General features: G+C 44.1%; 1 pseudogene; it reads right to left on the bottom strand.

The window, feature by feature from the left end:
- Positions 1-20,014: 20,014 nt before the first annotated feature.
- LOC114635969 lies at positions 20,015-26,454 on the bottom strand (annotated as a pseudogene).
- Between the last annotated feature and the right edge of the window lie 737 nt (positions 26,455-27,191).

Here is a 27,191-nt window from a genome sequence, read left to right as displayed (position 1 = left end):
CATAGATAGGGTCTGAGTTAAAGGTCTTTCTCAAGCCCCAAGTTGGCCTGAAAAGAGACCTGTATGGGAGTCAGGACACCAGCATGGATCATGTTCAGAAAGGGGATTAGAGAGACAATTTTATCTCATTATTTCTAGTCTAAGGCTGCTGGGTTGCTCCAGGTTTGCTCCAGGACCTTTCCAGGGTTTGTTCTGGTGCCTGATGATTAAACCTGTGTGTCGGTGCTGGGAGAAACATTCAATTTGACCTCTCATCTCTACATGTCTGTGTCATACATGACATTCTCAAAGAGAAGCAGCAGTGCTGAATGGGTGCTGACCCCAGTGGGGGATGGGCCAACTTAGGCTGGATTCTCCTGCATCAGGTAAGTGAGCCCTTTTGAGGTAAGTGCACAGCCAGGTGAGGGATGTCACACACTGTGTGCTGTAATGGGATTCCTGTCTCTAGGTCTTGGGAGAGTGTCTGGATGCTCTGCTAACCATCTGCCTGCTGGCATTGTTCCTTTCCCTTCATCCTCACTCCAAGTCCTCTCAGCCATGTGAACAACTGTGGTCTCTCAGGATCATGTGACTTTAGGTGTACTGGGGTCTGGATACTCTTGTCAGCAGTACAGGTGTCCCATGTCTAAAACAGGAACCTGATTCCTGGGCATCAGAAGGCAGTGGGTCTCCCAAATTTGCAATTCTCTGCAGTCATGGGTACAAATAATTGATTGCTGTCCTTTGGACTCCCTGGAAGAGGACAGATGGAACCTGGGCACATTTCTCCTGGATTCTGTCCTGTGTATTGTTTGTTTCCCTTTTTTGCCTTTGATTTGTCTTGTTTCACTGAAATGATGAGCAGCAGTGAGTCTCAGGGCCAGCTCTAGGTATTCCTTCTTACGCTAAGCATTTTCAGAACTGGGAAGTGACTCATTCCTGTGATTGCAACTTTCGAGGGCTGCCTTGGGAAAACTTAGTTTGGGCAAAGAATGGATGAGGTTGGCTAGTGTTGGTTACACATTCATCCCTGGATGCTTACTGTACCCCTCATGGTACAAGGCACAGCGGGACTGTTGTCCATTACCTGTGAAACCTCAAAGTAAAGAATCAATGCATCAGATGATTCACTTGGTATGAAAGTATAAAGTATTGAGAATCAACCTCATATATAATTCCTGGAGGAGTATTTTGTGTATTTCTAAAATGCACACGAAGGGGACTGCTGAGCAGGATTATAACACTGACAAACCTATATTTCCAACTCCCATGCTGAAGAAGTAGTTGGGTTTTGTAAAACTGTTCTCAGATCCAAATAGACTTCTGTTTGCAAAGAACATAGTCTGAGTGGCCCAAGCATCAAAGAACTAAAGACAAATGGGTTTTTGAAAGAGTTAAAAACATCCATGCCACAGGTCACTGCCTGGCTGCTGAGATTGCTTGGTGGGTAAACAACTGCCACCCAGCCCAACAGTCTTAATTCGAGCTTTTCAAGCCTCACAGTAGAAGGAAAGTTTTGACATCTTGTTGAGCCAACTCCCTCTTATCTTCGCTTCCACATGTGACAAGCACACCCACATAAACCTAAATAATAAATAAATGACTAAAACCAAATATTCTTTAACACGGTCACTGTTAAAAGTGAGGAAGAGAAACAAACCATAGGAGGGAGAGAGTAATTTCAATCCAGAGATCTGACAAGACAATAAGAGTCAGAAATAAAATTATATATCAGGTATCTGTAGCAAGCATGAACCCAAGACTTGCACAGACATTTCTGCAAAGTGCACAGACAGGCAGCCAACAAACACATGAACAATGCCAGTTGTCACTTATTCTTAGGATAATGAGACCACAATGATAAAACACTTTGTGGTTTTATTAAAGCAGCTCTGGAAACACAGGCTTCCAGGTGGCACAGCTTGCAGGGCCTTGTGCATTCTTCACAGAATGTCAACATTCAATGAGGACAACTGTACAGAAATTCCTCAACAAAACTACTAAGGTTGCTATCACCCAGGAGTTCCTTCTGAGAAAACATACAGAAGGCAAAGGAAACTCCCAGAAGGGTCATTGGACATCCATGACCACAGCCACATGGTTCACAAGTGTCAAATAACAGATAGAGACACAAAAAAGGGACAGTAGTGGTCCGATTTTCAATGGTACCAAGCTCCAAGACCACTCTAAGATGGCTGATAGAACTGAACTACAACACATGCTGTGTCTTTTCCTATGGGGCTGCAGGGAGTGGTCATGTGGCTGAGGTAAGTAATGTTTTTACTGCTGTGAGCAGACACCATGACCAAGGCAACTCTTATTTTAAAAAAACAACATTTAATTGGGACTAGCTTACATATTCAGAGGTTCAGTCAATTACCATCAAGACAGGAGCATGGCAGTGTCTGGACAGGCATAGTTCAGGAGAAGCTGAGAGGTCTACATCTTCATCTGAATGCTGCTAGCAAAATATTGACTTCCAGGCACCTAGGATAAAAAACCTTAAAGCCCACACCCACAGTCACACACACACACACACACACACACACACACACACACACACATTCCAACAGGTTGACACTTTCTAATAGTGCCACTCCCTGGGCCAAGCATATACAAACTACAACATTCTACTCTCTGGCCTCCATAGGCTTATTCAAACATATGAGTCTATGGAGGCCATACCTAAACATAATATAATGCAAATTATATTTAGTCCAACTTCAACAGTTCCATAGTCTATAGCATCCTCAACAATGTTAAAAGTCCAAAGTTCAAGGTCTCTTCTGCGATTTCTCCAATCACTTAACTGTCATCCCCAAAGCACTACGTGAAACCAGCTTGGCAAACTCCAAACTCTGCATCTCCTTGTCTGATGTCAACACAGACTTCATATCTTCAGCTCAATTTTCACCTTTATTGACTGCAGCAAACTTCATTCTCCTGCACTGGTTCTATTTCCTATCACCAGCTTTTCTCAGCAGATATCCCATGGCTCACGATATCTGTCTTGTTAAATATCCTGGTGTCTCCAAGGCAACTTCAATGTTACAGATTCTTGTTTTAGTATCTGGGATCCACACATGAGCTTCAAGGCTTCTCCAAAGGGTGGCATCACTTCTCCAGCTATGCCCTCTGTAGCATTCCAAGCTCAGGTTGATCCACTCCACTGCTGCTGCTATTCTTCACGCTCATCCCATGGTACTGGCATCTCTAATATGCTGTGGTATTCTGTTGCAAGTAGGCTTTATTAATAGTTCTCATAGACTCTCCTCATGGTGCCAAGCCTCAACTCCTTTGCATGACCCCTTCAGTCCTGGGCCATCTACTGCAACTGAAGCTGCACCTTCACCACCAGCCTTCAATGGCTTCTCACAGTGCCAAGCCTCAGCTGCTTTTCATAAGCCCTTCATGACTTCCAAACTTGAACCACCAGGGTGACTCTTACACATTACCAGGTGTAGCTGCCTGCAGCTACAGACGAACTGGGTTCACCTGAAAAGGAGGCTGGAAATGAAAAAAGGACAGAGAGGCCAGAGAAACATGAAGCCAAGACAAAGTTTTCTGATGAAGGATCAAAGTTTAATATTCAGCTCTTGTATATATAGGGATTATGTTGTTGCACCAAAAACTCAGTGGACAGTCTATTCTTCTAAGTTCCTGTAGGAAGTTGTACCTACAGCCAAGGTGTATAACTCTACCTAGGTCCTATTACTAGGTCTATTGTGGTAAACAAGGTCTTTCTGGCCTTCACAAGGCTGGGGGAGGACACAATTCCCCATTATTAATTTTTAAAAGATGAGCAATACCAATAAGATTTACTTGTTTTCCATTATCCTGTCTAGGGTAAAGAGTGACTGGGCGATTGTGTCTGTCTTAGGTCAGTGTCTATATTGCTCCTTATTACCCATTATGGAAAACATACATAGCATTACTGATATATGCCTCTGTCTTTGGTCTATAGGAACTCAAGAACACTCTTACCTGTCGGACTACTGGCCTTCTATGGTACACTCCTTCCCATACAGACTAAAGACATATATGCATTTAGACCAAAAGGATCTATGAGCACACACTCAATGCATTTCCTCATAGAAATGGATAACTGCCATGGTGAGTAGCTGAGCTTGCTGAGAGTGATCCTGTGTGAAGGCAATCAAACTGTTTAAGATACAAGGTTCAAAGGTTAAAAGGAGCAAGATTATAATTAATGGTCCAAGCAGTGTAGAAAATAAAGTTATAAGCAGGAATGTCCCGGATATCTAATACAGCTGCTAATTGGCAAGGATCAAACACAAAGTCTGGCCACCTGGTATATGGTGGGTGGCTTTAAGTATTGATTAACTCAGCTGGCTGATAGGGATTTTGAGCCATCTTCATCATTAGTATCATAATCATTAGGTTCAGGATCTGTGTCCACATGACAATCAATCTTTAAGGCCGCCATCAGGCTATATTCTTTTTTGTTGTTAAAAAATACAGACAGAGGGCTGGAGAGATGGCTCAGTGGTTAAGAGCACTGACTGCACTTCCAGAGGTCCTGAGTTCAAATCCCAGCAACCACATGGTGGCTCACAACCATCTGTAATGAGATCTGATGCCCTCTTCTGGTGTGTCTGAAGACAGCTACAGTGTATTCATATATAATAAATAAGTAAATAAATAAGTGTTTTTTTAAAAAAAAAATACAGACAGAATCATGACCTCAAATTAAAACAGGGTCGGGACCATTCCATGTATTAGTTAGGGGCTCTCTCCATTTAACCCTGGCATATGGCCTGGAAGTGACTAGATGCCAGTGATGGTCTGCTGTAGACTGCCCTTTAGTATCAGTTTGCAAAAAATTTAAAACAAATAAGACAAAGGTAAGATGTGCTTTTGGTAACCTTGGAGAGTATAACTCCACTTCTTTATTTTTTAAATGCCAATTTGTTAGAGTTTCTTGTAAAACCAGGTCAGAAGCACCAGTAGCTGCTCCTCTCACACTCAGAGAGTTATGAAGATATTATTTTAAAGTTCCACAATATCTGTTTCACAATACCTTGTCCTTGAGGATAATAAGGAATCTCAGTAATATGGGTAATATTAAATTGTCAACAAAACATCTCAAATATCTGACTGCAATAGCCAGTTCCATTATCTATCTTAATCTGATATGGAACTGTACTAGGAGCTAAGGTGGGAGGAGTAAGGAGAGGAAGAGGAAGAGTTGGGAGAGGAAGAGAAAAAAGGAAGGGGAGGAGCTAGAGAGGGCAGAGATGTAGGAGGATGGAGAACCACACAGGTATGGAGAGCACTTGTGGAGAACAGCTTATAAACTTATAATTAGGTTAGCTAATTGGGATACAACTCTCTTTGTATGGACATCTTGTTATTAATCATTATCAAACATATAAAGCCTTTGATTAATTCATAAGAATTAGAGTCCCATTCTCTTACTGGGCCTGCATGGATGGCAGAATGGCCTGGGCAATGCCCTGCCTTGCGGAGACAGTGTGGAAGATTGGTAGAGCCATCTCTCACACTGGCATCTAGTGGGTGGCAGGACTGGTGTTTCTGGTGGGACGATTCTAGCTGCAGTACGCATGTGGTCTCAGGCCGAGAAATGTGGTGGCTGGGCTAGGCAGAGCCGCTGCAGCTTAGATAGTCGGATGAACCAGAGGCCAGTTTTAAATAATCACCACAACATGGAACACCAAGCATAGAAAAATAATGTAGGCAGTAACTAAATACATTTATAGTTGCTTCTCTTGTTAAAGCAGTTGCAACTAGAAAGCCTAAAAAGGTGTCAAGTCACATGTACATATTTTAATTTTCTAAAATCAGAAATGAATAACATCTATTTGCCATAACTGATTAGGTATAAGTCCTCAAGGATTAACACCATTATGAAGAAATTGAGGACACTGAGAACAAGTTTTTGCAATTTGACTTGTATACACTCTAGAAATACCAAATCATTGTCTCAAGCTATTACTATTTTGATGATATAAAGAATAAGATTGTATGGCCAATTGTTTCTGTAAAACCTATAATCTTCCTGGTATACAAATGTGCTGTGGCATTGCCCTGGGGTCCAGGCAATCCAGTATGAGCTCTTAAATGACTTAAAAAGTTGAGGAACAGTACATGTTTCTTAAATTAAGCTGTATTTATAAAATTTGAGAATTAGCAATATCTAAAAAAGGAAAAATTTCAAGCAATTATAAACCATGAGCTATATACTGGCTATGAGTATACAAATTGAAAGCTTGATTTTTCACCATTTCAAACAGTGGCTACAGCACGTAATTCAACTATTTGTGCTGAAGCAGGGGGAAACTCAAGAGAATGAACATGTGATCCAATTATATATACTGCCTTCACATTAGATGAGTTGTCTGTAAATACAGTAAGCACATTTTCTATGGGCTGCATGCATAAATTTACAGAAAATACAAAAGCATGCATAGAGGAATACTGCAACAACTTCTCTTTTGGATAATGATTATCAAATTTGCCTAAAAAGTTTGCTATGCAATAGGCCAAATATCAGTATTCTTCAATAACCAATTTAATTGCTGTTTGGAATAAGGAATATTTCATTAAGTTCTTTTTCAAAACACTTTTCTGATCCTGACCTACAATCCTGTATTAACACAGCAACAGCTTCACAACAGGGTGTTAAAACTTTATTTGGAGATGAAAAAGGATGAACCCACGTTAATGATCCCTTTTGCCAAAGGACTGCTGTGAGCACATGAGTAGCAATAATGCAAACAGCCAACAATTGATCATAGTCTGTATAATGTATCTGTTGATAACTAACAGCTTCCTCTACTTTCTGCAAAGCTAGTCCTCCTTCATCAGTTAATTGTCGAGGGGAATTAGGACTTGCATCCACCTTGAGAACATCAAGCAGAGGCTTAAGTCCTCTTGTGGTGAGCTTAAGGTGAGGTCTTAGCTAACTAATATCTCATAGTAACTTTGGAAAATCATTAAAAGTAAACCATTTTTGCATGTACACCTGCAAGCCAGAAGGGGGCACTATATCCTATTACAGATGATTGTGAGCCACCATGTGGTTGCAGGGAATTGAACTCTTGTATTTTGGGTTGTGAGCTTAGCCTTTAATGTCTGAGTCATCTCTCCAGCCCCAACTATTTTTTCTTATTGGAATTTTCTGTGCCACAATCTGTTAGAATAAGACTAAGGTTCTAAATATTGAAAAGATATTGCCTTTGAATGTTTTCTGGAGCAACAAGCACTCCCCAAATTTTTAAAGCTCATTGTATGAGAGCAAAGGCTTACAGTAAAACTCCTTCAGAGGGATCAGCTAATAAAATACCATACAATGAATAATATACACTGAAAGAGTCAAACTCCTAACTTCTTGTATTAAAGTAGCATCTAATTTTTCTCATGATATAAAACTATCAGTCATTCCTTGAGGCAAAACTTTCCAATGATATCACTTCATGGGCTCTCCAAAATTACAAGCAAACTCACAGAATGCACCTCCCCCACCTTCAACAGATGCAAAAGAACAGTAGAAAAACAAATTTCTAAATCCATAATAATTCTATATGCATTTTCTGGAATGGCAGCTGGAGTAGGCGAGTCAGGCTATAATGCCCCAAAAGTTTCATAAATCTTAAATTTGAAATTTGTTTTGGATTAATGGAATAATTAATCCCTTGTAGCTGAGTGAGAGTATCAAATAAAGGCCAAGTTGAAGGCCAATCTTGTCCTCTCTTACTCTTTGAGCAATTCTTTTGTTAGCAGGCACAGCTATAATGCCATGGAGGGAAGCAGGCAAAATTTTAGTTTCTCTAGCATAATCATTATCTATAACTCTTGACCCATACGCTGTCTGTTGCGAACGTCTTTGGGTCTGAGACTGACCCCTCCTCCCCAAGAAACAAGCAGGCAATAAACAAATTCTGGAAAACACTTTTCTATGGGCTGGTTAGGATGACCATGACAAACGGAAGGTCACACAAGCTTCTGCTGGGCCCACTCTGAGCTTTGTATTAACTCAAATGCGAATGTTTTTAATCTGGGCTTTAAACAGTCTGCTAGTACCTTTATTTCTGGGACAATCATTTCTAAAATGACCCAAATCTCCACATTTAAAACATCCTTTATTCCTTCCCTTCTGTGAAAGCATTGCTTGCACAGTTGCCCCTTGTAAGACAGCAGCCATAGCCAGACACTGATTGTATGAGGGCCCAATTTCAGCACAAAGAGGAATGTATCCAGGTAAGTCTGCCTTTGCTTTGTATGGCTGGACAGCTACACAGCAGGCCACATTAGCATTTCATAAGCCAATTGTGTATCAAAAGGAACTCCTGCCCAGGGTTCTCCGAACATTCTACCAGCCTCTATTAGCAGCCTATCCACAAATTCCTGAAATGGTACATCTGGGCCTTGTTTAATACCAGAAAAATCCCCACTGAGATCTGCTTTAGTTGGTAATTGATTCCAAGCACAGCAGGCAGCCATTGCAATTTGTGCATATACTCCTGTAGGTAGCCCAACCTGACTAACATTACCTTCATATTGACTTTCTCCCAGAAGCATGTTAATATCCCATTCTGAATTACCTGCCTGAACATTCATCACGGTGGTTCTCTTGTTTCATGCCATTCAAACCTCTAAAGTAAGTAATCTCCTCCCAACAAAGTAGCCTTACATAGTTTCCAATCTTGGGGGTTAAATTTGCCTCTACTACAGTGTCCAATAGAGCTTGTGTAAAGGGGGCAGCAGGCCTGTACTGTGCTGCAGCTGTTTTTAACTCTTTTATCATCTCTACCTACTCGATCCTCTTCTCAACTATAAACATGGTTGAGTCAAAAAAATCCTGAGCTCACGATTGAACTGCCAACTGTAGCCAATGGGACATTGGCAGTTTAACTATATTTTTAGGTTTCTTTTGCAATATTAGAGTATAACCATGATTTGGGGAAACAAAACCAGTTTTTAACAATGTAAACAATCCATTCTCTCTAAAATCAATACCAAGTGCATTACATTCATGTTACAAAGTTTGGCTGTCAGTTCTTATATATGAATGCATGATAGTGCAGCTTTTAATATCTCATTAAAGAGACATTGTTTTAAATCTTATTCTTTATACATCTGGCTTCTGAATGACTCCAATTCTGAGTTACCAGTTTTAAGCCAACTTTCTGTTACCAAAGTTGCACATTTTTAATCATACCCAATAACTTATAGGCCAATAATCTATAACCAAGACATGCAGAACATATTCATACTTTTAAAACCAGTCATAAACAAAAATGAAGTAGATACTCAACTTATATATTTATACTAAACAAATACTTTTTTAATTATTCTAGCTGTAATTTCAAGAGAAAAGCACCTTGTCAATTGCTGAACCAAATCAACACTGTCACAGAGATTGCTTAAGGAAAAACAACTCTTAGCTTCCTTATTATAGAAGTCAAAAAGCTGCTGACATCTTTAAGAGCAGCTTATGCAGGGGCTGGAGAGATGGCTCAGCGGTTAAGAGCACTGACTGCTCTTCTAGAGGTCACGAGTTCAAATCCCAGCAACCACATGGTGGCTCACAACAATCTGCAATAAGATCTGATGCCCTCATATGGGTGTCTGGAGACAGCTACAGTGTACTCACATATAATAAATAAATAATCTAAAAAAAAAAAAGAAAGAAAGAGCAGCTTATGCAGACAATCAGCTCCTAGAAAAGCTTCTCCAGCTGAGCTTGACCTCTAATTATAGTGCAGGGTAACTTATCAGCTTCTGTTGTGCAGATTGAGACTGCCTTTTAAACAAGTTAAACTAAATCAAGTGCTGGATAGCTAGCAGATAAAGTTTTAACCGTTTTTTCTTTTGAACATGAAGCATAGAACAACAGTCATTCAAACAATGAAACAAAAACAGACAATTGACACACGTGGACAGATTGGTGTGCCAAGGACAGACAATAGACAGAGAAATTAGAACTAAGGATTTTTCCAGTAGGAGCCAGAGAGAAAGCAGGACGTCTCCTGATTTTCTCCTGTTCCTAGGAGAGCTCTGAAATAGCTTATTTTCCTCCTCTTTTGCTAACGTGGCTGGAGAGAGGACAACTGCTTTTCTGAAACCCTTTCTCTCTCTTATATTCAAGGTCTAACTTTACATCTCCTTCTTAGGAGGTGCAGTGGCAGCTACTGGTAGTTACTCCTCCGTGCCCTGCTTACTTAACTTCCCCAATTCCTCCTAACCCTGCTCCTCTCGCCTAAGGCAGCTCTTAGGCTGCAGACGAATGCCTGTTTGGAATTCTCCTGCTCGATGTTTTGCTTTCACCCCTAGGTGAAGTTGGTGTCAGGCCGATGCCTATTCAGCCGAGCCTGTATCCACTAAAAAAGCACTAGCATCAAAGCTTATTCATTGCTGACCAAGTGCGGGATACTCTTATTCTTTGATGGAGCTCCACCAAGACAGTGTTTCTCAGTCATTCCTCCCCTTCCCCTGTTCTCATGCCCCACACTAGGCACCACTTGTAGCTACCTGCAGCTACAGAAGAAGTAGGTTCACCTGAAAAAGAGGCTGAAAATGAAAAAAGGCCAAAGAGGCCAGAGAAATATGAAGCCAAGACAAAGTTTTCTGATGAAGGCTCAAAGTTTAATATTCAGCTCTTGTATACACAGGGAAAGCCCCACCAAACCCATCCTTTGTTTAAGCTGGATTATGTCACAAGGCAAGCTCAGTGGGCAGTCTATTCTTCTAAGTTCCTGTAGGAAGTTGTACCTGCAGCCAAGGTGGATAACTCCACCTAGGTCCTATTACTAGGTCTATTGTGGTAAACAAAATCTTTCCAGCTTGCTCTGAAGGGTTAATAGAATTTTCACTTCTAGCAGACTAACAAGAAAAAGAGCCAGGAGAGCAAGCAGGTCGGCTAGTTCTAGGGTTTTGTGCTCCAAGAACAAGAACTTGGCTAACCACAAAGGTGGTGATGATATGGTTGAATAAGATTGAGTTCTTGAGAAAAAAACCTATACTTCCCCATGATTGTTCATCAAACCCTGTCATATGCTGAGTAATGGGCTGGCACTTTCTCCATGATTGTTCCCTGAACCCTGGCAATTCCCAGAGTTATCCTCCCCACTCCCACTAGTTTGTGGTTTTCTCCTTTAAATATCCTACAGTCCCCTTGCTAGGGGTCGACCTCCTCTGCCCCGGTGTGTGTTACGAGGTCTTGGCCTCAGCACGCTGATTGAAATACACCTCTCGCTGGTTGCATCAAGATCAGTGTCTCATGAGTCTTTTGGGTGGCCGTAATCTCTTGTGGCTTGAGTGGGGTCTCCCCTCCACGGGGGCCTTTCATTTTGGTGTGTTGGCCAGGGAGCTGCTACCACCCTAGTCTCCAAGAGCCTACTTAGAGGTAGGATTTCACTTGCTTTGTCCTGTCATTGTGGGCCCGTCTGCTTGTCTGGTTTTGTCTGGTTGCTTGGTTTCTGGTTTCTGAGAAGTGCACTTTTGGTTTGCAGCCATTCATTTCTCGAGGAAGAGGAGGGAGTGACCAGCAGACATGCTAGGAGGTCACTAGCTGTGGCCCTGGAAGACATCTCAGGAGGTGGTTAGAGACCCCCAGAGATGCCTGGGTGATTCCCACCTGGAGGCTGAGGGGGATACAGTTGTCCTGGTGGAGTGGGGGACCTTGGTAAATTTACAGCCATTTATTTTTCTGGAGAGCATTTTGTGACCCTGGGATAGGGTCAGGGACTCTGGACCACTGCCTGGGACAGGACAGTATCTGCTGAAGCTCTCGTGGCTGTGTGTCCGTGTCTAATTCTGTGTTGTTCATTGCTGGTCGTGTTAGAAATCTGTTAGCATAGGCTGGCCAAGTCATCTGAATCTGTTAGGTTAGGTCCAGCAAAGGCTGGCCACATTGTCTGGTTATTGGGTTCTCCCACTGGCAGTTTTTTTATGTCTTGATTGTGTCACCTGGTTTATGTACCTGTCTGTGTTGGGTTTTTTGTTTTGTTTTCTTGGCAAATTGTGACTCTTGGTTGTCGTTCTATGTGGACTTTGACTGACTGACTTGTATTTATTTTGGACTGAGTCTACTGTGTTAAAAAGGAAGTAACATGGCCACCGGCAGAGAAAGAGATAGAGCCGCTGGTGCAAGGAAGCTGCTGCAGAAAAGAGAGGCAGGTCCTCTGGCAAGCGGGTGCTGCAGTCTGGGCAGCCCACCCACCACACTTAGGGTGTTTTCCAGAGGACACTGCATAGGGGGGCGCCCTCGCCTAGCAAGTGTTCAGTGGGCGACTCCCCTAGTGCTGGCGCCAGCCCTAGCTCTGGCCCCAGCTCCACCCCCTGTTCCCCAGGATATGGAGAGGGGAGGAATTGGCCTTTTTCCTCTGAACTAACCATCCCCTTTTTTCTCCTGGGAATTCGGCCAGCCAAATGGGCCTGATGGAGTCTTTGATATTTTCCCACCAGCCCACCTAGGATGATTGCCAGCAACTTTTACAGGTTCTTTTCACTACAGGAGAGCAAGAGAGGATCCTGTTAAGCCTGTGAAAATGGAACTCAGGTAGAGAGAGGCTGACAATCTACCATCGGGCTCTAGTAGTGGGTCTCCAAAGGAGACGTCCCACCAATTTGGCCAAGGTGAGAGAAGTACTAGGCAGAGAAAGTATAGGAGAAGATTTTGGCTGCAGTGGTAGGATAGAACAGAATTCAGGCAGATGGGAAACCTGGGCAGAAGCTGAGCGGAGGAAATGAGAGTGGAGGAAAAAGAATAACAGTGACACCTACTGGACAAAGACTATAAAGAGACAAGTGTCCCATTCCTTCCTGGTTATTCCTGAATGCCCTATGCCTTTGTTAGGAAGAGACTTATTGACAAAGCTAAAGGCACAGATTAAGTTTGCTCAGACAGGACCAGAGGTGACCTGGGGAACCCCTACCTTTATGACGACAAGGCATCCTGATTCCCTGCCAGTCACCATGGAATACCCCTTTATTGCCTGTAAAAAAGCCTGGAACCAGTGACTACAGGCTGGTACAAGATCTGAGAAATTTATTATTAGCAGCACCAACTAATTCTGAGTGCCACCAAGGGACCAGGAAATTGCTGGCAGAACTGGGTGAGTTGGGATATTGAGCTTCTGCTAAAAATGATCAGTTGTGCAAAACTGAGGTCACTTATCTGGGATATACTCTGAAAAATGGAAAACAGTGGCTGACAGAAGCCAGGAAAAAGACTGTTACCCAGATCCCTGTCCCTACCACCCCGCACCAGGTGAGAGAGTTCTTGGGCACCACCAGCTATTGTAGACCATGGATTCCAGGGTTTGCTAATTTGGCACCCCCCCATATCCCCTCACGAAGGAGGGAGGGGAGTTTATTTGGACATCTGAACATCAGAAGACCTTTGAAGATATTAAAAGGGCCCTGCTTATGGCACCAGCATTAGTCCTACCAGACTTAACCAAGCCCTTCACTCTATATGTGGATGAGAGGGCAGGGGGTCACTCGAGGAGTCTTGACTCAAACCCTTGGGCCATGGAAAAGACCAGTAGCATATTTATCCAAGAAACTGGACCCAGTTGCCGGTGGATGGCCTACTTGTTTAAGGGCCATTGCTTCTGTAGCTTTACTTGTAAAAGATGCTGACAAATTGACTCTGGATCAACAGATAACTGTTGTGGCGCCTCACTCTCTTGAAAGTATTATTCGACAGCCCCTGACCAATGGATGACTAATGCTCACATGATGCACTACCAGAGCCTGTTGCTAACTGAAAGGGTTACCTTTGTGGCCCCACCCCACCCCACCCCCAGCCATCCTAAATCCTGCCACCTCGCTGCCTGAGTCTGATGACTACTCTCCTGTCCATTGTTGTGTTGACATCCTGGCAGAAGAAACAAGTACTCAAGGTGACCTGAAGAACCAGACCTGGCCAGGAAGTCCAAACTCGTATACATACGGCAGCAGCTTCCTGGTTGAAGGTAAGCAGATGGCGAGAGCTACAGTGATAGATGGAAGACAAGTAATCTGGATGAGCAGCCTGCCAGAAGGAACTTCTACTCAAAAGGCAGAACTTATTGCTCTGATAGACAAAGGGGACTGCTGACATCTTCAGGCCAAGACATCAAAAAAGGAGAGTGGCCATTGTCTACTGCCCTAGACACCAGAAAACTAAGGAAATTAGATGGCAGATTTAACTGCCAAGAAACCTGCCCAAGGAATGATTCTGGCAGCCAAGGGTTCTAGAGACTATTTTTTGACACTTGAGATACCAGTTCCAGGTACACTGCTGACGATTATTAATCCTTCCATAAGAAGAAGGTAAGAACCTACACTATCTGACTCATCTGGAAGCCAAAGTGGTAAGATCCTCTGAACTGTCTGACTTGGTGGTTATTTTTTATAGACACCTTTTCAGGATGGGTCAAAGCCTTTCCCACTAAAAATGAGACTGTCAACATGGTGGCTAAGAAGATTCTGGAAGAAATTTTTCCAAGGTTTGGAATGTCCAAGGTAATTGTGTCTGATAATGGACCAGCCTTCGGTGCTCAGGTGAGTCAGGGATTAGCCTCTCAGCTGGAGGTTAGTTGGAAATTACATTGTGCTTACAGACCCCAGAGCTCAGGACAGATAGAGAGGATGGATAGAACCATTAAGGAGACCTTAACCAAATTAGCATTGGAGACCAGTGGTAATGATTGGACAACCATCCTTCCTTATGCCTTGTTTTGTGTTCAGAACACTCCAGGGTGATTTAAGCTTACACCCTTTGAGATTGTGTGTGGGGGACCACTGCCGCTTAATGAGGTGGGTAGAATGTATGATCTTGATGATGTTCTTTCTAAATCCTTGTTCACCTGAATGAAAGCACTTGAGGTGGTCCAGCGCAAGGTTTGGGAACAGCTGAAAGGGGCCTAAGAGACCAATGACTCGAGGATGCCACACCAATTTCAAGTGGGAGATGCTGCCGGGTCAGGTGTCACAGAATTGATAACCTTGAGCCGCAATGGAAAGGACCATACCTAGTACTCCTAACCACCCCAACAGCAATAAAAGTAGAAGGCATTTCTGCTTGGATTCACACCTCCCACATGAAGAGAGCTCCTGAGCCATCTGAAGATGAATGGGAACTGGAAAAGACTGCTTATCCTCTTAAGCTGTGCCTGCACCACAAGCACCCTTCAGGAAAAAAGGGCCACTCTGATGACATGACTAACCTACAGCGATGTGAAAAACCAGGATAATGTAATCCATTCAACATCACTTTTACAAAGAAAGGACAAGCATGCCGAGATTGGGTGAAGGGAAGACAGTGGGGCCTGAGATTATATGTGACTGGACCAGACCCTGAGATAGTGTTCACCATTAGGCTCAAAATAGAGAGTCCCCAGCTCAGTCAGTAGGCTCTAATAAAGTGTTGCCTGAACAGGGCCCCCTGGCCCCTGTCCCACCTCCACCCGAGAAAGGTTCTGATGTTACAAAGGCTCCTGTGCCTGGTAACTTGCCCCGGAGAACACTCCCCCTTTGCCCCAACCATCAACAAGACAGAGATTGTTTAACTTAATCCAGGGGGCTTTTACTGTACTTAATGGGTCTAATCCTAATATGACAGACTCTTGTTGGCTTTGCCTCGCCTCAGGACCCCCTTATTATGAAAATATTACAGTATCTAAAATATGTAATAATACCACTAGTCATGATGCCTGTGCCTAGAACAATAAGAAAAAACTGACACTTACTGAGGTCTCGGGGAATGGGACTTGTCTAGGAAACACACCAACTGCCTATAAACATTTATGCTTTGAGATTCTTAAGAGTCTGAGAACCTCAGATACCAGATACTTGTTCCCTGAGATAGATAAATGGTGGGCCTGTAGTTCAGGATTAACCCCTTGTGTGTCAACTTCTGTCTTTGACCTTTGTTAGAGAAAGAATAAGTGCTGTTCAGATACTGATACTATGCCAACAATACCATGCCTTACAGGGTCTAGACAATCCAGAGTATGAAGATACTGAAACTTTGTTCTATGATTAGAACTTTGTACAAAAAGAAGTGAGGAATGAAGAGTTAATAGAATTTTCACTTCTAGCAGACTAACAGTAAAAAGAGCCAGGAGAGCAAGCAGATCAGCTAGTTCTAGGGCTTTGTGCCCCAAGAACAAGAACTTGGCTAACCATAATGGTAGATGATATGGCTGAATAAGATTGTTCTTGAGAAAAAAACCTATACTTCCCCATGACTGTTCATCAAACCCTGTCATAAGCTGAGTAATCTGAGTAATGGGTTGGCACTTTCTCCATGATTGTTCCCTGGACCCTGGCACTTTCCAGAGTTACCCCTCCCCACTCCCCCTAGCTTGTGGTTTTCTCCTTTAAATATCCTACAGTCCCCTCGCTAGGGGTCGAGTTCCTCTGCCCCTGCGTGGGTTATGAGGTCTCACCCTCAGCTCACTGATTGAAATATACCTCTTGCTGGTTGCATCAAGATCAGTGTCTCGTGAGTCTCTTGGGTGGCCATAATCTCTCGTGGCTTGAGTGGGGTCTCCCCTCCCCGGGGGCCTATCAGCTCAAGTCTGGGTGAGGGCACAATCAAGTACAGATGCTGCAGGAGGTACAAGCTTGGCTATTTCTAGAACACAGCTGGTGCTCTCAGAAAACCCTTCCTAGAAGATTTCACCTCAGTGATGCTGGTGTCTTCTTAGTCACCACTAATTTCTTAGCTCCAGCTAACCAGCATCAATTGTCCCAGTAGTCCCTTTTATTCTAGATTCTAAAGCCAGTGCCACGTGGACAAAGCTGCCAAGTACTGCTGATGGCAGGGGCTGGAACATGGCCCTCTTATGTGTTCTATTACATTATCACCAGCTTTCTCTTTTTCTACTCCTTCACTGAATGAGCTTGGCCAAACAGGAAATTGCTCTGTAGACTAACTTAGAAGAAAGAGATCTGCATGCCTATCTCCTAAACAGTGGGACTTAAGGTTTGTTCCACCAAACCTGGCGTTAAGATTTTCTTCACATAGAATTTTCTTTGTTCTAGGCTGGCCTTGAACTCAGAGATCTGATTGTCTTTGCCTCCTAGGATTCAAGGCTTGTACTACCATGCTTCACTCTAAATTTAATTGGATAGGATCTTGTCCCAAGGTCAATACTCCCTTATTTCAATTTAATACTCTTGAATCCAGGATTCAGCTCCATTTCACTTCCTGGTGCCTCTTTAATACTCCAACCATATATTTTATATTTTTCTTTCTCAGTTTGCTATGTTTGTTTAAAATGTTCTTTGTGAGGCTTAACCAGAGAACAAAGTCTATGATGGGCATCTCTGAAACTTCCATTGTCAATGCAATTAATCTGAGTCTCTTTCCCTTAGCCTCTGGCAGACTCTTCAGAAAAGGAAGGTTTAAAAAGTAGCTACATTCTTCTCCGAAATACCACAAAAACAGTCTCTAGACCACATATCAAAATTCTCCACTGAAATCTCTTGGGCCAGGTCCCGACAATTCACATCATTTTCAGTAACAAAGTCTTCCATACTCCTACTAGGATAGCACATTAAGCTCCACTTAAAACATTCCATGGCTTTTCCAAACCCAATGGCCTCAAATCCACATTTTTCCAAACAAAGGCATGCTCAGGAATATCACAGCCTGTACCAATGTCTGTCTTAGTTAGGGCTTTACTGCTATGAACAAACACTATGGCCAAGGCAACTCTTATAAAGACAACATTTAATTTGGGCTGGCTTCTAGGCTCAAAGATCAGTCCATTATCAGCAAAGCAGGAACATGGCGGCATCCAGACAAGCATGATGCAGAAGGGCCTGAGTGTTCTACATCTTCATCTGAAAGTTGATAGGAGAATACTGGCTTCCAGGCAGCTAGGTTGAGGGTGTGAGTTCACACCCACAGTGACAACTTTACTCAACAAGGCCAAAACTCTTCATAATGTCACTCCCTGGGCCGAGCATAGACAAACCATCACAGTGATACATGCACACTCCCATTATGGATGTAAGAAAGGATACCCAGGTCTTCTGCCATCTGCTACCCACATTCCTCCATTCTGTGGGTTTCTCTGAGTCCAATTCCTCTCTTGAGTTCTCCAAAATGCAGCTGCTACACACAAGCACATGTCCCTCATGTTCTACTTTGAAATCAGTGACTTTTCCTTTATGACCTGATCATGAAGCACTACCACTGGTCACTGACTTGTTGCTTTCTACAGCCCATGTGCATCTCTGACCAACTCTCCCCACATGACCTTTTGACATCCGAGCTGGGCATGTTCCCAGAGTGGTTACCTGTGGACACTGCCAGATGATTTACACCAGTGTCTTCTGCAGAAAACTCAGTCCACTGATCAGGACCTCCTCCTCAACAACCATTTGTAAGGGAGACACATATCTCCAATGTTGTAGCCAAGGCCAGGAGCCAGAACACTTCCATCAGACTTCAAGAATCAGATTCAGCACACAAGACTCCATATCTTGTTTTGGTGCACCAGGCTTCTTTTCTTCTGTGTTTGGTACTTATTGTACCCAGGCCCTCATGTGTGCTGGACAAATGCTCTATCACTGATCTACATTCTCAGCCTGAGATCTGGATCTTGTGGCTAGGAATGTGGCATCTTCATGATCATCTCAGATATGACTATCCAGGCTTGACTCCCAGCACCCACAGGATGATTTACAGCTAAGGGCAGCTCAAGTCCCTGGGAATCTCATACTCCATTCTTTCCTCTGTGCCCACTGCACACATGCAGGCAAATTCCATGGATATACAATAACAATAAAGAAGAGAGGTGGGACTAAGAGGAGTGTCTGGTAAAAAGTTGTGACTATTTCTGTAGGCACAAGGAGGGGCTCTGTGAAGTATACTTTCTCCTGCATGGTGAATGTTTGGTCCTGTACATTATACTATCTAGTGTGTAACTAGTAATGAGCTGTGGGAGGAGCATCCTTAATATTCCTATTTAAATAGAGACCATGGAGAAACATTTTCTATTTCACAAAAGCAAAAGCAAAATCAGTGTCTGCATACAACAGTGTTTCAAGATGGGCCATATAGGTCAGGGTCTTAGAATGCTGTAGGCTGACCTCAGATTATATGGAGTCTAAAATGAGCCCAGTGGAGTGTTACATGCCTCTAGAACTGTCCTCCCCTGCCCCACCAAACACATACACTTTCAGTCTTCAAAATACTTGAACTTTCCTAGTGAGTAGCATCCAGTACATTTTTATACATAGTTATGCGAAGGACTCTTATCAGTCTGGACAGACATATAGGACAGCAGGATGCTGCCCATCTTCCTGGAGTCTAACCTGTTCCCATTTGCTACAGCAGATTTCTTCCATATCCTTTGACAGCAGCAAGCCCAAGTGTGAAGACATCAACTTTTCTCGATGTGAGAGCAGACTTAACCACCATTTGCAGCTCTTCAGGCTCTTGGGGACCTATGTCAACATTGCCACTAGAACACGAATTGTGTTGATTTCCAGCACAAGCCACTCACACTTTCCTCACTATAACCCTTGAGTGTGACTTCAGTTTGCAGTGTGTGATGAAACAAGCAGCCATTGATCAGTCTTTTTGTGTGATACAGGGTGAAGCATTGAACATCAGCACAACTACCTTTCCTCCTACTTTATCTGGATGCTTCCCTCTCTCCTCCCTTTCATTCCCTCCTCTTTACTCCCTTCAATACTCCCTGATGATAACCTATCCTTCCACTTTCTAAGAAAAGTCTCATTAATTATTCCAGGCTATGTAGCCAATGCAGGCCTTGAACTTGCCATCTTCTTGCCTCATCCTCCCATGTGCTTTGCTGAAGGCCACTGCTCCTGGAGTAATAAACTCTATTCTCAACACATTAAGGTTGTTCAGAGGTTGGCCTGAGGCAGACAGAGGGGCAAGAAGGATTGAAGACTGTTGTCTTGGACATAATTGAGACAAGGTGTGAGTCGGACCAGGAATCTGAGTTGCAGAAACAGAACTTGTTTATTAGACAACAGTCAGCCCACACTGGGGAGAAGGATGGAGCCACTGTTTCTGCTAGCGAGCCACTGCACAGAGCTGGTAGGGCTCAGGAGTAACTGGCATCGCATAGATCCCATAATCACTGGGCCGGGCTTGTCCCACAGGCACCGAGAAGCTAAAGCACTGCAGGAGTCAGGTGAAGAAGAGGAAGAGCTCCATGTGGGCCAGGGGCTCCCCCAGGCATGCTCGGCAGCCTGTGGGTGAGAGAAAGCTGAGTCTGTCTGGGACCTGACTGGGGCTCCCCCCTCCAAGGCACCCTGGGGACAGACAGACAGACAGCCCCCTCCCCAGAGGCACCTGCTGAGAATGGAATAAAGGCCTCATGCTTCACAAAGTTGCCCTGGGCATCCAGGAAGTGTTCAGGATGGAAGCGGAGGGGCTTCTCCCACACAGTCTCATCCTTCATCACGGAGGACAGGTTGGGGATGAGGGTCGTCCCCTGGCAGGAGGCACATGGTGTTAACATGGACTGTGGTGTGGCTTCCTAGACCCTAGTCAGCAAGTTCACAGGCCCAGCCTCTACCAACCACATGGGATACTTTCATATAAACTCAGCCCAAAATGCTTCTCAGCTTTCATTAATACTATGACATGGATATGTGACAAGTGACAAATGTACACACACTGACACATGTATTAGTAGGTAGTGGCTGTTATAACCACTCCTGTCATATTTTATCTTGCTTGCCTTTGTAGCTGGGGAAGTACAGTTCTTACTCTTGTTTTGCTTCCCATACTTACCCAGGAGAAGTTGGTTGACTATACTCCAGTCCTCTTTAACCGGGCAGCTCAGGCCACTGGCTAGCTGGTAACACTGACTAGACTTTTGAGGGATGCCATACCCCCTCCAGTAGAGTCTGTGTTACTAGGCAAAAGCCTGGCACACTCACCCAGGGCAACAACTTCAAAGAAGTCAGTCTCCCAGAGGGTTGCTGTCCTCTCAGAAGGATATATTCTTCATGAATCATGGCTGCCATGCTTGGAACATCATTTCTTGCTATCTCATTTCTACCATGTGTACTTTTGCTCAGGGCACGTCCTGTCCTACTATCCTCCCATGGACAAAGAAAGGTCACAGAAAGTGTAATAGAGGTAACCACTAACCCTATTCTGGACTTAGCCTTTCTGTGGGAAAATATTACCATTAATCCTATGGAACAGGGACTTTTGACTGAACTACACAGTTAGAATTGCTTTACCAGAATCCCTGTAAAGACATACAGCCTGTAAGAGTAGGGATGGTTAGACAGGAAATTATTCCAGTCACTGATTCTTATGAGTTTCCTTTAAAAGACACTGAAAATTCTAAAGAGAAAAGGCTTTATCAAATTCCTAAGAGATTCATGGATGGCAGAAGGCAGTGGCTTATAGCAGGGAGATGGTGGTTTCCCCCTGTAAACAGGATGGGACCACAGCATGTTCCCCCTGATCCCTTGCCATATACAAGAGTTTATAATGAATTTGGGAATTGATGGGTCAATCACAATGGAGAAAAGGTATCATATTATTTACTCCCATTTATGGAGAAATTGGCACAATCATGACAAAAGCCCCTAAGTAGTGTTAGAATTAAATATATTAGAGGAAATTAAGAAGAAGCCTAGCAATCAAAAGATATTAACATAAAAGATTACATTAATAAGTGAGAAAACCCCAGACATATTATACATAAGAAGCCCATATATGATGAATCTAATTTGGCAGCTCACAAAGCAACAAGAAGGTTATTGTATGATCTCAGATAGTTAACTGCTGACCACAAGTACCACTGGGTGGCTTGCCAACTTGGCCACTGTCTCCCACATTAGAGATAACATTAACTTCACATGTGCCTTGCAAATGAATAGTTTACTGATTTCTTAGAATTGGGTCTCAGAAGGATATGTTGTATGAGTATCTAATAAAAACATTGTAAAATGTTTCTGAGAACCTTTGTCCTTTCTGTCCCTGTGCCTATGCAACATTGCTTTTCTCTTTGCTTTATTATTGTAAAAGTCTGAAGCTTGAATAGTAAAATCGCACTCAGATCCAAGATCACCATGTGCCTGTGTCTGTTTGTCATTCTTAGCCACCTGAAATCAGTCCCCTGGGTTGCCTCAAAGGTCCGTGGCAGAGAGACCCAGGCCTACCTTGGGGATAAGGAAATACTGCACTTCAACGTCACGAGAAGTCGAGTGGCAAAGTCATTGGGGCAATGTCCGCAAATCGCTGCACTTCATGGATGACAGCATTGGTGTAGGGCATGCGGGCCTGGTCTTCCATCTCTGGACACCACACCTGCCCTATGACCTCATCAATTTCCTGTTGTACTCAGCCTGGAAGGACAACATCCCCTAAGTTAAGGTGCTCTAGAGGGTGCCCCTTGTCCCTCCACTACTTCGATGGTAAGGGTTGGGTCCATGGGAGAAAGAAGACCATCACCGTTGCTGGATTCTGGGTCAAACCAGTGCTGGGAGCCACAAGTGTCCCAAGTAAGCTTAAGACGTGTGTCTCTACCCTCCTCCTCCTTCCTTCCCAGCCCCAGCCAGGCTCACGCTGCACATCTGGATGCAGGATCATGAGCAGCAGGGCCCAGGTCAGAGTGATTGAAGTGGTCACAATCCCAGCTCCAAACAGGTCAAGGACAAGCAGACATAGATTTGCCTCATTGAAGCTACTCTCAGGGTTCCCCTTGGCCTAGAACACAGCGAGACAGCAGACTCAGTGTAGAGAGTGGAATGCCCCATAATACCCTCCAGATGACTCAAGGTGGTTACACTTCGGTATCACTGGTTATTCACAGTGCAATGGACACCAGATCCCATAGTCTCTCACCTTCTCCATCTCAGCCAGAAAGGCATCAGTCAGGTCTCAAGGTGGCTGCTCAGTGTCCCAGGTCTTCTTGTGCTCAGTCAACATCTTTTCTATGATGGTGTGAAATGTCTTTTGCCCAGGGAAGACTTTGTCAGCCAACCTTGGGATATGCAGGAGAATTGGGAATGTTTTCAGAACCTGTAACAGCCAGAGAATGTTCTAGGACTCCTGTTGCCTTTAATTTAATGAGTTGAGTAAATAAGATTTCTAATAATAATAATAATTATTATTATTATTATTATTTCAATGTGTGTTCATGTGCACATGATGTGAGGAATGCTGTTGCCACAACAAAGATGGTTAGGTCACGGAAAACCATAGAGTCAGTAACCTTGCTATATGGCTTCCCGGAATGAAACTCTAAGGCCATGCTTGCCTGGCAAGCTCCTTACCCACTGACCATCTCTCTGGCTCTTGGGTACATGGACTTAGTGTTAATATCAGCCAGTCTTAGTTTCCAGCCTCTTCTATGGTGGACACAGGCCCTGTGTGTTCCCACCCATCACCTGACTCCTCCTTAGTTCTAGCCTTGGCTCTAGCAGATTCATGGTGGAAAAAAGAATATTTTACCCGGATATATCACATGCATTGATGGCTTCCACATGGGCAGAGGGCCAGATTCTCAGCTCCTAGAAGTCATGACCTTGGTCCACTCCTCCCTTCCCATCACTCCAGGCTTGACAAGCTCCAGGGTTTTATTACTGTGGTTGACACTTCTACAGGTCTCCTGTCCAAATCCCCTACCTACAGCTTCCTCTGAGAACATAGCACAGAAGCTGCTCTGCAGGCTGCCCTTGAGCCTCCTACCTCAGGGATCAAACCAATTTTCTCCCTCATGTTTTCTTTCATAACTTTTAGCATCTTGATCAAGTCTGGGTCTCCATACTCGAAGCGACGGGCATAAATGAGACAGGCAATCACATTGCACATGGCTTTGTCCAGGAGAGGGTAAGGATCGAGGGCATGCCCTGGGAGTGGAGATGCAAGGAAAAGTCAGGATATTGTTTCTATCTCCCGGTCCCCATTTGCAGTCCACACCCATCACTCACCAGCCTGGGTGGTGAAGGCATCACAGAGGTGGCCAGCCTCCTCCGTCACCCACTGCTCCAGCAATTTCTTGCCCAGGCCGAAGTTGCGCAGGGTGGACACAGAGAATCGCCTCTGTTCTCTCCACTCAGGCCCATAAGGTGCAAGGACCACACCTGCAGGTACATCTGTGTGTAAGCAAGGACACCTGGCTGTGCTGCTGTCTCCCCTCTTCATTTCTCTTCTCCTCTGGAATTAGTCTCCCCCAAAACCTCATCCCTCTCCCCAAATACATCTCTACCACCTCCAGTATTCTAAAGAGGTTCTACAATGGATTTCAGGGATTTTTTTTTCAATTTCTTAACTCCATTACCACCTGCATCATGCCGTGAACTTCCTCTGCTCCCTGTCCCCCATGTCTGGCTCTAATGTCATGTCTGTCCCCACACAGCATATTGCCTTTAGCTTTTTGCCCATAGCCTAGGTGTGGAAAGATGGACATTTCAGGGCGGTCAGCAATGTCCTCTCCACAGGTCACCAGCACATCCTGCAGTGTCTTCAGTCCATTGATCACAACCACAGGGTTCCAGCCCATCTGCAGGCTGAACACGTCCCCATAGGAGCCTAGTGATAATGTAATAGAACACACAAGAGGGCTATGTTCCAGCCCCTGTAAGCAGGACTACTCATCTCAGAGGTGCAGCTTTGTCCTCATGGCACTGGCTTTAGAATCTAGGATAAAAGGGACTACTGTAATAATTGATGTTGGTTAGCTGGATCTAAGAAATTAGTGGTGACTATGAAGAGACCAACATCATATAGGAAGTGTTTTCTCTTGGTTCAGAGATAGCCAAGGTTGTACCTCCTGCAGCATCTGTATCTGGTAATGTGTAAGAGTCACCAAGTGGTGCAAGTTTGGAGGCATGAAATGATGAGTCATTAAGAGCAGTTGAGGCTTGGCACTGTGACAAGCAATGGAAGGCCATTGGTGAAGGTCTAGCCTCAGTTGCAGTAGATGGCCCTGAACTGAAGGGATCATGCAAAGGAGTTGAGGCTTGACATCATGGAGAGAGTCTATGAGAGCTATTGGTGAAGCCTAATTGCAGTCGAAGACAGTAGTGTTTTGGAGATGCCAGTACCATGAGATGATCCCCAAGAACAGCTGCATCAGTGGAGTGGATCAACTTGAGCTTAGAGTGCTATGGAGGGCAGAGCCAGAGAAGTGACACCAGCCTTTTTGGAGGATGCCAGAAGATCATGTGTGCATCTCAGACATTGAAACACGAAGCTATAACATTGAACTTGGCTTGGAGACCCCAAGATGTTCGAGATGACAGAGCCCTGGTCTATCTGCTGAGAAAAGCTGCAAACATGGGAGGGAACCAGTGCAGGAGAAAGAAGTTTGTTGCAGTCAACAAAGATGAAAAAGGAGTTGAAGATCTGACGTCTGCTAATGTAAGGCCCCCGGAGTGGGGAGACCCCCACTCAAGCCACAGGAGATTTCGACCAACCAGAATCAACAGAACTTGCTGGAAACTGCAAAAGGCTTTATTTCCAGATTTCAGGATATCAGTCGACTGAGGCCGAGATTCTCAGGAGGAATGTCGACCCCAAGGCTCGGGAGCAAGGGGTATTCAAAGGAGAAAACAGCAAACCAGGGGGGTGAAGGGAGAAACCAGGAGGGGACAGTGGAGAATTCTAACCTACATCATAAAAATAGTTGGAAAGTTTCAACCTATTATTCAGCTAGTCACAGACCAGTGTGGGGAGTGGGAAACATCCTGTACACATTCTATTCAGGAATGTGACCTGAGCCTAGTCATTTACCTTGTGGTTATTCACCTCCCTGGATGACTTGGCCAACCTGTATTACTAGTTCTACTAATCTTTGTCAGAATGACTTGGCTGACTTGCCCCCTGGCTAGTTCTTTCTTCGGGTGGCCAGCTAGTTTCTGGAACCTAGGCCTATGAACCTGCCAACCTTAACTCAGATGAGGGGGTCTCAAGCTTCTGTATGAATTTTTATATCTTTTTACTTTGACATCAGACATGGAGATGCAGAGTTTGGTGTTTACCCTGCTGATTTCTGGTATCGCTTGGAGATTACAGCTAAGTGATTATAGGAATCTCTGAAGAGACCTTGAACTTTAGACTTTTAACCTTGTTGAGACTGCTATAGACTATGGAACCTTTGAAGTTGGACTAAATATAATTAGCATTTTGCTATGTTTAGGTATGGCCTTCATAGACTCATATGTTTGAATAAGCCTATGGGGGCCAGGGAGTAGAATGTTATGGTTTGTATATGCCTGGCCCAGAAAGTGGCCCTATTAGAAGATGTCAACTGGGAACATCTTCTCAATCAAGGCTGTCTCTTCCCAGAGGACACTAGCTTGTATCCAGCTGTCAGGACCGGCACATGAAGAGGGAGCAGGGAGGGGTGACTTCTGACAGTTCACAAGGATGTTAAGAACTAGGAACACTTGTTGGGTGATCTGGGAGGAGTTGGGGGAGCAAAGGGATAGTCAAAATATATTGGACGGAAAAACATTTTTACCCAGGTGGTCGTGGAGCATGCCTAAATTCTAGCATCTTTGGATATCTTTGTTCGAGGCCAGCTTGGTCTACAGAGTGAGTTCTAAGACAGCCATGACTACATAGAAAAATTAAATCTCAAAAAAAAAAAAACAAAAAAAAAACCTCAAGTAAATAATAAGAACCTCCCCTATACCTACATATTTCCTTCAAAAAATAGATAGGGGAGAAATGCTTTCTTTTCCCAGGATGAGTTCCCATGATGTGCCAGTCCCTGCAACCTGTGCTGTGATTACTGTCACACAACACAAATCCCAGGTATGCATAGGTGCTAGGATCTTAACTCAGGCTTTGGTGCCTCCACAGCAAGGCCTCTACCCTCTGCGCCATCTCTGTGACAGTTGTGTCAATGATGTAGCTCAATGGTACAACATTTGTTTATAGCCACTTTTAAGGCCAGGCATTGAAAGATACCTCTGCGTTTATGAATTTCAGCCCCATGGACAGGATGGCTTCTTTCAACATTTGGTCAATCAGATTCCAGAGTGGGGCCAGGCAGGAGCAGGGGAGAGGGATCCTCAAACCTTGCAGGTTGCTTCTTTGTGCCAGGGCTATATTTGCTGCCCTCTTGTGGCTCCTTAGCAAAAGCTCAGCTCATAGATGTGTGACCTTCACTAACAACAGCATCCCAGGATAGCATAGGGACTCAAGAAGATAAAAACCTTGTGACATGTTGTGGACAGCCCTGGGGTTGTTTTTATATTGATGCTAATTATGC

Source organism: Grammomys surdaster, unplaced genomic scaffold (assembly GCF_004785775.1).
Source record: "Grammomys surdaster isolate TR1022 unplaced genomic scaffold, NIH_TR_1.0 120575, whole genome shotgun sequence".
Lineage (NCBI taxonomy): Eukaryota > Metazoa > Chordata > Mammalia > Rodentia > Muridae > Grammomys > Grammomys surdaster.
The sequence above is the reverse complement of the archived record's forward strand: the minus strand, read 5'-3'. Positions and strand labels throughout refer to the sequence as shown.